Source organism: Pithys albifrons, chromosome Z, assembly GCF_047495875.1.
Source record: "Pithys albifrons albifrons isolate INPA30051 chromosome Z, PitAlb_v1, whole genome shotgun sequence".
Classification (NCBI taxonomy): domain Eukaryota; kingdom Metazoa; phylum Chordata; class Aves; order Passeriformes; family Thamnophilidae; genus Pithys; species Pithys albifrons.
The window spans coordinates 72182088-72195311 of record NC_092497.1 but is presented as its reverse complement, the minus strand read 5'-3'; the positions used below and the strand labels follow the sequence as shown (position 1 = coordinate 72195311).

Sequence of the window (13224 nt, the reverse complement as noted above, 5' to 3'; positions counted from 1 at the left end):
GAGACATTCAGCAAAACCAAGAAATGCCTTAAGTTGCATTGGCATAGACTATGGTACTGCGAATTCATTGCATTAAAATTTGTGCGTATTTCAAGTAAAACATCACAGTCAAATTGAACATATCAGAATGCACGTAATGAGATTTTTTTTCTCTTAGTATTGCAGAACTTGCTATTTTCTCCAAATTCTAAATTCTGGTTTGTTTCACATTAGGATTTTTTTGAGCTAAACTTTAAATTACTTACAGGTCTGTGTGGCTGTAAGCATCATAATGGAACTGGAAAGGCTAATATGTGATGCTTAAGCTGGGCAGCAATATATCTGAAAACGTTTCTATTACTGTTTTTTGTTTTTCAAAGAATAAAAACACATACTGACTTTATTTGAGCAAAATCCAAGATCCCAGTAGCAAAAATTTGCACTAATTTTGTTCTGTTGCATTTCTTAAATAAGTGGCTTTAGGTTATCTTTTTATCACCATGATACAGCAAGGCTCCCCTTGGGACTGTGCTGAGGCACAAACCTCATAGAGCTGGGTGTGGCAGTTAGGCTGTTCAAGCTGTCTTCATCAGACTGTTAAAAATGTGAAGGAAATAAATCATTTACTCCAGATCTTAAAACAGAAACATTTAAAAGAAATCATAAACTCCAAGAACACTTAAACATTTGCACTGTTGCATTATTACCACTTATGTGTTTTAATTGCCTATAAAATGAAAGGACAAAGCTCTGAATTAATGCATGAGGAAACAATTGCACCATACTCTTGTAAATTTTATGAAAATATGTTCAGAGTAAACTTTTTTTTCTTGGTTCCTCTGATGCTGTGGTTAGTTTGGCATTATTCTCTGGCTAACTCTGGCAGGTATGATTTAGTTTTATCATTAAAAAACAAAGACTGTAAAGTGTTGTTGCCCAGTGTTTGCATTTGGAATATAAGCATTGTTACCTGCTATTTCCCACCACTAAATAGAGTATGATTTCACTGGAAGCATCTCTTGGTTAATTGTGCATGCTGTTTGCATGTTTTTCAATCAAAATAAATTGCACCTCTACTGCATGAGGTAAACACAATGACTCGCAGCTTTCAGGAGTAGAAGAGTAAAAGGTGCTTTAAAAAAAACCCACAAAAAACAAACAAACAAAAAAAACAAAGGAAAGATAAAAATGAAGATGTCTTTGCTGTTCTGAATTTAGAGCACTGAAAATAATTTACAGCATATGGAAGTATGGAGGCTTTCATATATTTACTTTTATAATATTTAGCTCAATCTCCTAGTACAGGGAGCCATTAAAATGTATTTTTGTAGATATTAATGACTTGATATTTGAATTGAAGATACTTCGTCTTTTGCTTAATCACATGTAATTAGCTGGTGCAATTCTTTTTTCCAATTGACTTTTCCAAAAATTGCTTTCTTAAATAACATGCAACATTATCACCAACATGCATCTGATTTATATTCGGAGGTTCATTCTCCTTTCTTCTGCATCCCATGCAAATGTTTTTACCAAAATAAAGTTGCATGTAGAATCTTTAATTCATTCTGTAGAGGTATGATTTGAGGATATGTTGGTAAGGCTAAAGACATGTATATTGTTTTGAGTTATTTCTTAAAATGCTTACTTGAAAAGTTTCTGTGCAAATATGGCCAATTGGGGTGGGATCTGTAGGAACGCTTCAGGTTTCACAGTTGACATGCCTTGCCCTTCATCCGTAATGCTACTGCTATTTATGCAATGAATTTCCTGGTTTTAGGTATCTGAGTAACAAATAGATTTAATCTTAACTGGTGAAGATAAACAGTGTCAGCAAGTTAGAATGAGTTTTATCTCAGTGTACAAAATGAATCATAGGACGTGACTCATTTTTTGCTTTAATACTTGCTTCAAATTGTAAGTAGGGCCAAGGACTCCTATGAGCCCTCATGCTTGGACAGTGGAGACACAGAACAAGCTCTGATCCTGATGTCAGACCTTGCCTATTGCCCCAAGACAAATAACACTTCCATACTATTTTTTACTTCTGTAACTTACTGGAATAAGAGATTGTTGTGTTGTTCCCCAGCTGACATGTCATTACGTGCCAATCATTTCTTGCCTCATCTCCTGAAAGAAGTATCTAAAGGAAAGTATTTTCATACAGACTACAGGCAGACTATCAATAAGAACCATTGTGTTGTGTGCGTTACTTTTCCCACGACGGTTGCTCCATCATCACTGAAGGAGTACTGTGGAAAGATGAGTGTTAGCATTTGTAGCTTTACTGGATGCACAAGCTCAGCACAGTGTTGTTCTTTTAAGTATTTCAGAGTTTTAACCAACAGCTAATCTGATCATTGTTTTTTTCCTGCGTTTGGCTTACTGCCTGCAAGACCTAGCGTGTCCGGACTTGCTAAAATTCATTGTTTTCTCTGTGACAAGGAGTTCTTTGGAAGTCTCAGTTCATTCATGCAGTCAATCTTGCAGCAGTATGCAGTCTGTATTGGTTGTGAAATGCCACATTTTTTGCCAGGAGATACATGCCTAAATGTTTGTCTGGTGTTTGTTGGTTCCTCTCCCCTTGTCATAGTTTTTAAGAAAACATTGCCTCTTCCCTGCAAGACTGTTCCATGTAATAAAATCATTCTGTCTTACTTCTCTAAAATTCCCAGTGTCTTTTGGCAGCTTTGATAAATGGGAAGAAGACCTACGCTGAAGAGGAGGTAGCAGAATAAGAGAATAGGGTTGCAGGAAGGTTTGTGTTTGATTACTTTTAGCTTCTGGTTAGTGGTTGAACTCTGTGGTTGAGCTAACCAGCTCTGTAATGTGTGGGAGTCCTGGAAAGGAAGGCAGAGGCTTGCCAAAATACCTGGAAGAGCATTCAAAATAGAAAAGGAAGCATGGGTGGAGCAGAAGCAAAGAATATCAGGAAGATTAACTTTGCCTAACGGCTGATGCCACTGGCAGGGCAAAGACTAGGGGCACGCTGCTTCATGTTGTGGCCCCTAAGAGAATGATGTTTTAAGTTTACTCCACAGCACTATAATTGTAACCAGTCAAAAGTTCCAGTACATTTTGCTATTTTTTTTAAATACCTGTTTATAGATAACAAAAAATTGTTTGGAGTTACACCATCTCTATTCTGAACTTATGTAATTGTACTGTTGGCAGTTACAGAACAAAACCAAGATTGATGTCCTCTACTGAGGAATATGATCAATGGAGACTGACTTGTTGGAGGGTAGAATAAACAGAGGTATGAACAATTAAAGTTTTCTTACACAGTTATTAATGACAAACTTTTTTTTAGAGTTCAGGTTAAGGAAAGACAAGTTTAGATGAGGAAAGAATAGATGAGTAAAACAAGTCATACAATGTTGCTGTCTTCTCCAGTTTGCTGAATTGATTTAAAAATTGTTTGTGTCATGGTAATTATGCAAAGTGATCAGTCACACAATGAGTAAGTTTGTAAGCATTGTTCCTTTCCAGGTGTAGGGTCTTCTAACCTTCAATGGTTTATACTGTCATACTAAAAAAAAAAGTAATACATTAAATGTGTCAATAGTCTTACTCCTCTTAACATCACTTTAGAACCATTAACCAAACATCCTAAGGCCACCGTTACAAAAGTAGCTTTAGAAAAAAAAAAACATTTGGAGAACTAACAGATGAAGTTTTTAAATATTCATTAAGGAAACAAGACACCCAGTGCAGTGTAAACCAAGTGATCTGACACATACCTGGAAGTAAGACTAAATTTCCACTCTTCGTGCCTTGATTCTGCCTGAACGAACATACTGATCACTGAGCCTGTCTGTAGCTGACTGAAAACATCAGGTTAATGAATTAGCCCTGAATTAGTCTTCCCTCTCCCTCCCCAAGTGACTTTGGCTGTTTGGGGCTTTTAAACTGAAGTAGTCGCAGGAAGACTACTCTATGTACATACATGTTAATTATTAACTATACCTTCAAGCAGGCTTTTCCTCTACAATGTCTGAGTGCAGTTTCGTATTTGCTGTCACTGTTAACAGGCTCTTTCAGTGCCTCCTTCCAAAGTCCAGCACCTTCATGAGGAATACTGTTTGCCCTCTTTATCTCACTTTCTGTATCAGGCATACCAGCATTAACTGCGCCTATTGAGGAAAAAACTTATCTGAATTAGAAGTGCTGTGGGAATCCAGAATATTTAGCATCTGTTGAAAAATCAACTGCCCTTTCTCACCAGAAAACTCATACGTAGATTTTGTCCCACAGGCCTGATGCCAGGGGATTGCACTGTTTAATTTTAGAGGGGCTTGCAAAGGGTTTAACTGTCCACCAGATAAGAGAGCAGATGAGGAATTCCTGGTGACTTTAGTGCTTTACAGCACAGAAGAAATACGACTCCAAAAAATCCTGCCAGGGCTGTTCAGCCTTGCCTTTCTCATCTTGGCTGCAGCACAGCAGTGATGCGGGAAAGCTGATACCTGTGGAATGCCAGCATAAAGTGCAGTTCCCTTTTGGTACGTTACAATTTGAGGAACATATTGGTAGAACTTGCTTAGTGACACAAGGTTTTCCAGCCTGGAAATGGAGCTGCTCATCTTGGAAGTTTCAGCTGAGAGTCATGGTGTGGACACACAGCTCTCACCAGTAACACCAGTAAAGCATCTGCAGCTCTTTTCTGATAAAGGGCAGGGAAAAGCAGATTGAGAGGCGTATGTGGAACACTGCACCGTAATGTTAAAGGTTCTCTCAGAGGTCTTCCCGTTAGAAAGGTTCAGATGGGCAATGATCCCAAGTTCCAAACAAAACACTGATGTGAACGGAAAAACACACCCAAGCGCTGGGCTGGGTGACGGTGCACCCCACCGGCGGCAGCTGCGGCGCCGGGGCTCCGCCGGCCCGCCCGCAGGTCAGGGTCAGCTCTATGCCTCGGGCCCGTCCCAGGGGCGCCTCGGGCGGAGCCGGGGGCCAGACCCGGCGGGCAGCTGGGGACCAGACCCGGCGGGCACAGCCGGGGTCCCCTCCCGAGAGACGTGACGGGCAGAGAAAGCCGGAGGCGGGGCGGCCTGGCCGCGGTGACTCAGCGGCGCGGAGCACCGAGCTGCGACCGGTATTTCCTGTTCGCCGCCGCCGCCGCGGGTGTCGCTGTGTGTGGCGTGGGCCGGGGGCACAGCCCGGCGCGGGCACCCCTGCGCTGGGTGGCGGCGGCCGCAGGTGGGGCCCCGCCTAGGGAGGGGGCGCGCTGCCCGCCCCGTCCGGCTGCCGTTGGCCCTCCTCTGTTGTCCCTGCTCTGCCCATCCCTCCCCTCTCATCCCCACCTGGGCGCGAGGCCGACACCTGCGGCGTGAGCCCGCCCTGGCCGCGCCCCCCCCCCGCCCGCGCCCCCCCCCCGCCCGCGCCCCGCAGGAAATCGCCCTGCACGACGGGTGCGGCCACAGCGGCCCCGGACGCAGTCCCGGCCCCGCACTCGGACTCGGCACCCCTGTAGCTGCCCGCTCGGGCCGGCGGGGCAGGGCGGTGGGCAGGGTAAGGCGCAGTCCCAGCGCCGGGCCGCCCCTGGGACCTCTGCTCCCGCTGCCGGACACACTCCGCGAGCAGGCGAGTATCTCCGCGGATATCCGCGCCCCGACCCCCGCGCCCCCGCCGGTGCCCTCCGCCCGGGCAGATGTGGTGCCCCTCGGCACGCCTGCCCCCGCCGCTGCCCTGCTCCCCGATCGGGGGCCGCGCTGCGGCCACGGGCTGAGCAGCTCTTCCCTCCCGCGCCTTTGTGTTCTTTGGGGTGTATCCCCCCTCGCCTGCGCTTCTCGCGGGGGGTTTGCCGCCTTTGTCCGCAGGAGCGGAGGCGGGGGCTGCAGCTCCCACCCCGCGGGGCCCTCCCGGGCCGGCCCCGCTCCCGCCGCGCACCTGGGCGGCGCGAACAGCCTGGCTTGGGCAGGGGATCGGCTTTTCCCTAACGGGATTAAGCGGCTCTCGGTGACTTTTTCCGTGCTAAGTACTTTCCGGGAGAGTGCGATACGACGTGGAAAGTGGGAGAGATGTCACCACAGAGTCGGGGTGTTTGTTTACCCGGGTTTTCCCCCCCGGGCGGGCGGGTCCCCGGGCCAGCTTGGGCTGCCTTTGTTGCACAGAGAATTCCTGAAATCTTTAAATTGGCACATCCTGAGTGGATTCCAGCCGTGCCTTGAGCTTTGGCTAACTGGGTCAGGGGAAGTTTCAAGTTAACAGGGAACTGCGAAACAAAGGAACAGGCAGTTCCAGGAGCCAAATGCTTGATTGCCCTGTTAAAGTGCATTGGTATCGCCCTTGTTTGCGGTGCTGGAGCCCAAGTACATTAGATTTTCGTCCTGGAATGCCAAGGCTGATCTACCACTGATATGCGTTTTCTTTAACAGACCACTCTGCTGTTACTTTCCCCCTACTTGAAACCTGTTTCCTCTGCGTATTTTTTTCCAGAAAAGAAAGTACATGCTATCTAAACATACTTCTGTAAGAGTCGTATAACCAGTCAGAAAACTTGGTTGCCTCCAATGTTGCTAATAGTTATTGACTTAAAACAGACGGAATCTCTGAATTGTCTGCTCCTTAGCTTTGATTTATAAAGTGATGTCATATCCCACAGCTAGGATGATACTCAAAAGCTCTTGGTCCCTCAGCTGTGCTGCAGCAGAGGTTACAAAGATCTGTCTGGTTTTGACCTTTGGACGTAATTATCAAGGTCATATCGTTTCCAGCAAAATGACTTACCTTTTCTTTTGTTCAGCAAAGTTTTATTTTAAAGGTTTATAACTGTGGTTCAGCTGTGGTTCAGAGAAAATAGAAACCAGCATGTGCTACGACTGATAAAACTGCTTCTTTCATTTACAAAGCATTCATGGTCTAAGGGTCTACCTGTAAACTCTTGCAAACAGTGATCCTTGTCAGGATCTATGAGGTCTTGACATGGCAAGAATCAGCTACTGGAAGGCATGGGAAATTTGCTTATGTGTATTAATACTCATTGATAGCTTATCGGGCTGCTTGAATAGACTTCGACATGTTTTGCATGGAATAAGCATGTGTATGCCAATTAGACATGGTCAGAAAGATTTATACTTAGTATAACATTATCATAAGGGTTATGAGGGCTGTTATCAGGCTTCTGGGAAGCTTTCTGAATTTATTTGACTTTTAGGTGAGTGTACTGATATAATTGCTTCTGGACTGTTTGTTCCATGCAAACAGCTTCTTAAACTCTAAACATTGTATTTCAGTAGTGGTAGTGACTCCTCTTCCCTTTGCAAAAGCATATCACCGTGGACTGGAGAAACTGTCTAATTGTGTTCCACTATTGCCCTGTATCACTGTCAGTAACTGCTAAGGTGCTCAGTGCATTGAGTTTTTGTGAGACTAAAGTTGAGTACTGGGGGTTATGCAGTGGGATTAAGGTGATCCCAATACTTTTCATGAACTATAATCTCAACAGAGCTCTTCAGAATGAGGCATCAAAGTAATTAAGTGTCTGATACTTTTTTGATTGCTTAATCCCCCCTTTCCTGGTTCAGTGTCTTCTAAGGACAACCAGGAAATCTTTCTTAGTGATTAAAACAATGTTTTGGCAGGAGCATGGTGCACAAAATGGGATGTGTCATATCTTTGTAAAACCTAGATACTTACAAGCATCAGAAAGTTCCTGGATCATCGTAATCTTCAGATGGGAAATGGCCTGATATTCCAGGACTACTTCAAAACTGCATTAAATTTAGAGCAAGCCTAGGTGACAGCGTGTGTGTGTGTCTGTGTGTGTGTGGTAGCAGTTACCAACCTCATCTGTCAGCAGAAGTTCCTTGTCAGGTAAAGAAAGTCTCTTGTTACAAGACTTTTAATTTTTGAAATAACAGTATTTACATGCTTGAGAATAACATAACTTTTATCATGCTGTGACTGCATCAGTTTCATCCTCTTATAGGAAACCTGGAAGTGGTCATTCTAATGACAGGGGAAACAAAGCGCTGTTAGAACAGCTACAAGTTGTTGAGGTCAGAGATTTATAAGTCTTGTTTATTTTCAAACAGGTATGAAAACACTCATTGCTGGGAAAAAATTAATTTTTAAATCTGATGATTGATCCTTAACATGAGCTGCATAAAGTCTGTGGATCTTAATCCCAAATTGCAGTGGATTTCTGTGAACTTCAGAAGACTTCTCAAAAACGAGACAATCTATTTATAAAACAAAATTTATGGCAATAAGTATGTAGGGCATAATTTGTCTTCTTATATGGGGATGTTACCATAGTGAAGAATGCTTGCAAGTGGTGTGTTACCTAAAAAGATTGGAGCACCAGAGTGGATAGGACTGGTTTTGCATGGCCACACTGGCATAAATGCATGTCACCTTTTTCAGAGTCAAAAGTTCTGTTTCAGTCCCATGACCAAGTGTTCTAAGTTCTTTGGGAGTCCCCAGAGAAATTAAACTTGGGTTTAATTTCTACATAGATTTCTCTCCAGATGCTTTTGTCAAAATAGAGCTGTTCAACCATGCGACACTTTTCAATCATCTGAACCTATCCTCTTCCTCAGAAGTGCAGCACTATGCTGGATCCTCATGTCTGCTCCCTTTAAAAGTGTGCTGTTCCACAGAGTATTTGGAGCCTTCTGTTTCTCTTAAGGTCTAGGGTTATCCTGGTTCAAACTTCAGAAAGTAATTATTTTTTTTCCCTGAGTATGTAAATTATGATTTAGAACCTGTTGCAATTATGTGGGTTGTTTTTCTTTTTTTAGTTGGTTTGGTTTGGTTTGTTGTTTGTTTGGGTTTTTTTTACCAGGCAAATCCAGCATTCAACAGTAGAGGGCTGAGGTTGTTTTTTACTTAAATATTATGCAATTGCATAATAGTAATTGAATAGCTACATGCAACAATAAAGTATGCTCAGGTCATTTCATAACTTAAACTCTTAGTGTTTGGGTTGGGTTTTAGTTGTTTTGTTATTGGAGCTTTCTTTTGTTTTCTTTTAAAGCTAATGATTGCTTTTTGAAAGTGCATGTTGCTAGATGATATTGTCGTTTTCTGTTCCAAATGAGAACGCAGAGTGTGTCAGCTCCTTTCTGTTCAGTGTAAGATGGCCCTTGCAGTTGTGAATGTATTTAGTTTGTTTATGATCCAAGCTTAAAAATAACAGAGTGAGCTGTGGGATCTCTGGTCTGATATCTGGTACAGCATCTGCCCTGGTGTGTATTCATCAACTGCAGGCTTTGTTTTTAGGAAACATGAGCTACCCAAGTCTTCAATGAATTTAGGTCAGCATTGTCATTGTGCATCTGAGTGTTGGAACCTCAGATAACTATGGTTGCTAATCTAGGAAGAAAATGAAACTCATTAGTGCTTTCTTTTCACAAGAATAATGTGAAAATGACAGACAAAAATACTTCATGATACAATAGTAGGGCATAATAAGTGTGCAAGGCAAACTATAAAGCCCTTTTGTTCTCATTTTTTCCAGTGCCTGCTCCCTTTTCATGCTTTTGTCTCTGCCTTCAATTTATACCAGCCATTCAGAACTGCTTTTGAGAAATTTTATTTCTTAAAGGTGTGCAGTTTTCTGGGGTGTGTTTTATATACCTGTGAAATGTTCGATTTAGGATGGCTGTGGGTATGTTTTCATTGAACAAGGCATGAGTTCAGATATTTTGGACCACTGTGGCTTTTTCCTAAGGCTGACTCAATGATAGCTTTCCTAAAAGCATTGTCATAACTCTCTTACACAAAACTATTTTTTTAACATCAATGTTGTATTGATAAATTCAGCCTTACCTCAAAAATGTGCAGCTTCATCAAAACCAAAATTTCACATTTTGGTTGAAGCTATTTGTGATTTGCTTTGCCTTGTTAGTTTTTGTTTGGCTTTTTTAGACATTAGAGAAAACCCATAAATCTCCCCTGCATGTCATTCTTAACAACAAGGCTGTCTGTAGTCTGGCTTGCGCTCTCTAACATCTGCTTCATCATCTAGCTCTGCTTAATAGCCAGCAGATTTGACTACTGGTGTCTCTAGCCTCCTTAGCACAACTTTGTATAAGCTGATTCTGAGAATCTCCAGGAACATACGGACTGTACAGGGAAGGGACAATCTCTAAGGAGGGGCCAAAAGCAACCACAGTCCATGAAGCTGTGTGAAAGAAGTTTCCGGGTCCTTCTCTTCTCTTTTCATGAAACTGTTCCTGCCACACACATTCCCAATCTGATCCTCGATGCTACTTACCTCAATATTTTTTCAACAGATCAACCTTTACATATGAGCTGGTAGTATTGCAAGCTATTTCTTAGCCGTATGGCTGAAATGGAACCTATGTATGTTCTGAAAGTTAACAATTATCTGTCATCGTTATTCCTGTCACATGAGCAAACGCATGTAGGAAGAGGTCTTTGTTTCTTTGCTCTCTTCATAAAAGAATCCTCTGATCTGTAGTTGTTCAACGGATTTTTGTTGAGAGACAAGAAAGAACAGGATTTTGTTTCTTTCCCAAGAGGGAAAGTAATTAATGACTATGTTGGGCAATGGTTGTCTCTTTTGTAGTTGGGTCGGAAGAGAGTGAAGATGTGATCATGCTTCTGTCATCAGTTTACATGAAGTTTTTCATCTAATTAAGAGAGTATGATTTTTCATTCTGTTGAGGATTAGAGCAAAAGGAAGCTTCCCTTCTGGTCTCATAAATGTTTCTTTAATGGAGAAAAAAGCTCTGTCATTCTTTCCCCATTTCCAGGAATACATGGTAGTTTCCAAGCCGTCGCTTGTGTGTCCCCACTTAAGAAAATTCCCCCTTTTTCTTTCCAGAAAAACTTGATTTCTGTTCTTTCTGGAAAAATACAAAGGTAGAAAAAGGGGAGTGAATAACTCCCCAACAGAAAATAATGTATGAAGGTATGCTTTAGACCTTTTGTTTGCTCTGCAAAAACCATCCTTCACTAACAATGCACGTACTAGCAGCTTTGAGTTTCTGTTTCCAAATAAAGTTGAAGGAAGTTGATAAACTATGAGTCAGTCTTACTCCCTCTAGATACCTGGAGATTTCATGCACCATTTAACAGAAAGCAGTACTTGGGTGTAACTTGTGCTTTTTGCATGTATTTGAATTCTCTGTGTACAAAACGTCTCATGGGGCTCCATTTTCTAGTCAGAATTAATTGCCTTTGCCCCAAGAGACAAAAGATGGACCAGAACTGCACTAAATGCTTTTTTTGACTTTGCATAGGACTGGCTTGAAAAGCACGTTTGAGAAGTTTTTTTAAGAACTTTTTCTTAGATGTATAACGGGAGAGTTTAGAGTTTGAAAAGTGTTAAGGGGAGACAATGGACAGAAAGAAGTACCAAAACTTCCTAGGAGAAAGTTTCTGAAGTCACTAGCAAAGCCAGCTTTGAGGGAAAGACTGGATTTTATCAAGACATTTCTGCTCCTAAGTAAAACAGATTATTGTCATGAACTCCTACTGTTAGAATATTCTTAAAAACTGTCATTGTCAAAACCTGCCCACTTCTTGCCTTGTCAGTACAGCCTCTACTATAGAGCTGCTAAAGCTATCAGAAATCAGGATGCATGCAAGCTTAATGATGTTTGCTGTGCTTGCAGGCTTCTAGTAGTACTCTGTTCCCTAAGCTTCTTAATGCTTTGAATACAGATGTTTAAAGTTGCAGTTAAGTGACTTTTTTAGACTTGGAAAAGTAATTATTTGCTTAATTTAATTCTTGTGGTTTTAGTATATGAATTATTTTTCTTAACACATCTCAAAATTTTAGACTACATACTCCTTATCAGCTTGCAACTAGGCAAGTGAAAACTAATTCTTTTCTTCTGACAGTTGTAGTGGTATTCTCTGAATCTAAAAGATGCTTGATTTTATTTTGCTCTTCTGAGTTCGGTCCCATAATTACAATTTAGTAATAACTTGAGAGAGTTCAGTGTGTGCTTGTTATATTACATTAGTACAACCTCCAAATGCGCCTGAATATGCAGAATTTTTAAAAATGTAGGATCTAGAAATAGTTATACAAATCTTGTTAAGAGTTAAGTATTTTACAGTACAAGGAATGAAAACTGGCAGTTTTCATCTTGGCTTCTAAATAAGTAGCATGTGATATGAAGTGGCCACAATAAATACAGACGTGTCTAATAATACTAGGAAAAAACTAAAATGCAGAGTTTATAGAGGGAGATATGGCTCAAGGCATCAGTATTTCTGTGACATCTGTTCTTTCTACATTTTTATCCATATTATTGCATAAGTGCATAATATTTATATAATATATGTAAGTGCATATATACATATGTAAGCATTCATTTCTTAGTAAGAAACATTACAGCAACATTTCCTTAGTTTTGCAATCAGGTACATCTCAGAATATTACAATTCAATAGTACTACAGTGTTTCTGATATGTTACTGATATTTCTTTCAACATGTACATCTCCACTTGTGTAGTTCATACCTGAGGTCTTTAGCATGCACAATTACTTACCTCTTGGCTGAAACAATTTTGATGTGGGAATTGGCTTCTGGCATCATGTGAGACACATTGGAATGACTAGTAGGTATCATAATGTGAGTCTCTAGATTTCTTAATTCTGTACAAGCCACATAAGGAAGTGTTTCTCCATGCCTTTTCTGATTATATCACATAAATCCCTTGTGACACTTCCAGTGTACAGAGCTTTCCTGGTGAGAAAAGTTAAGGCAAAAGCTATTTTTGTCTGTCACTCTCTAAAATAGTCTCAAGTTTTCTGTGCAGATCTCTTTTATTCCCTGGATGGATTTGACAAAGAAGTTACCTAGTGCTCCATTAGCAGTTGAAAGATTATAGACAGCAGAGATTTAGCAAAGGATTAGTCCATTGGAGAGTGTGCATTATCCGGCCAGGCTTAGAACCGTGATTGTCTCTTCAATCATTTTCATTAGTGTCTTATTCAAAGATCGAATTACGTAACAATGACGTTTCTGGGGAATCTGGTACGAGTTTTTCTTTGGCTTCTCTCTCGCCCCTGTGAACTGTCCAAGCCTGGGAGAGGGGGAAAAGCATTATTTTTGTGCTTCAACTTCACAGTATGTTTTTAAAAGCAGCAATTCAGATAAGTGAAGAGGCATGACTTCAGTTGCAGCATCTGCATTTGGATGATACCTTAGCGTGGTGGAACCCTTGAGAATGCGGTACAAGAAATACTTTACTATTTTAGAAGCAGCGATAGGTATTACTCCCCTTAACAAGAGGGAGCTGCTTCCTGAGGGTAGA

The 13224-nt window shown here is 41.5% G+C and overlaps 1 protein-coding gene across 2 annotated transcripts in view; it reads left to right on the top strand.

Annotated features, from left to right (window-relative positions):
- The first annotated feature begins 5324 nt into the window (after window positions 1–5324).
- Window positions 5325–13224, top strand: part of TJP2 (tight junction protein 2) — a 68135-nt gene continuing 60235 nt past the window's right edge. Inside the window, exon 1 of one of the 2 annotated variants that reach the window (XM_071580109.1) lies at window positions 5325–5565. The gene's annotated coding sequence lies outside the window, so the exon portion shown is untranslated. The remainder of the gene's footprint in view (window positions 5566–13224) is intronic. The other variant, XM_071580107.1, reaches the window with a different exon arrangement.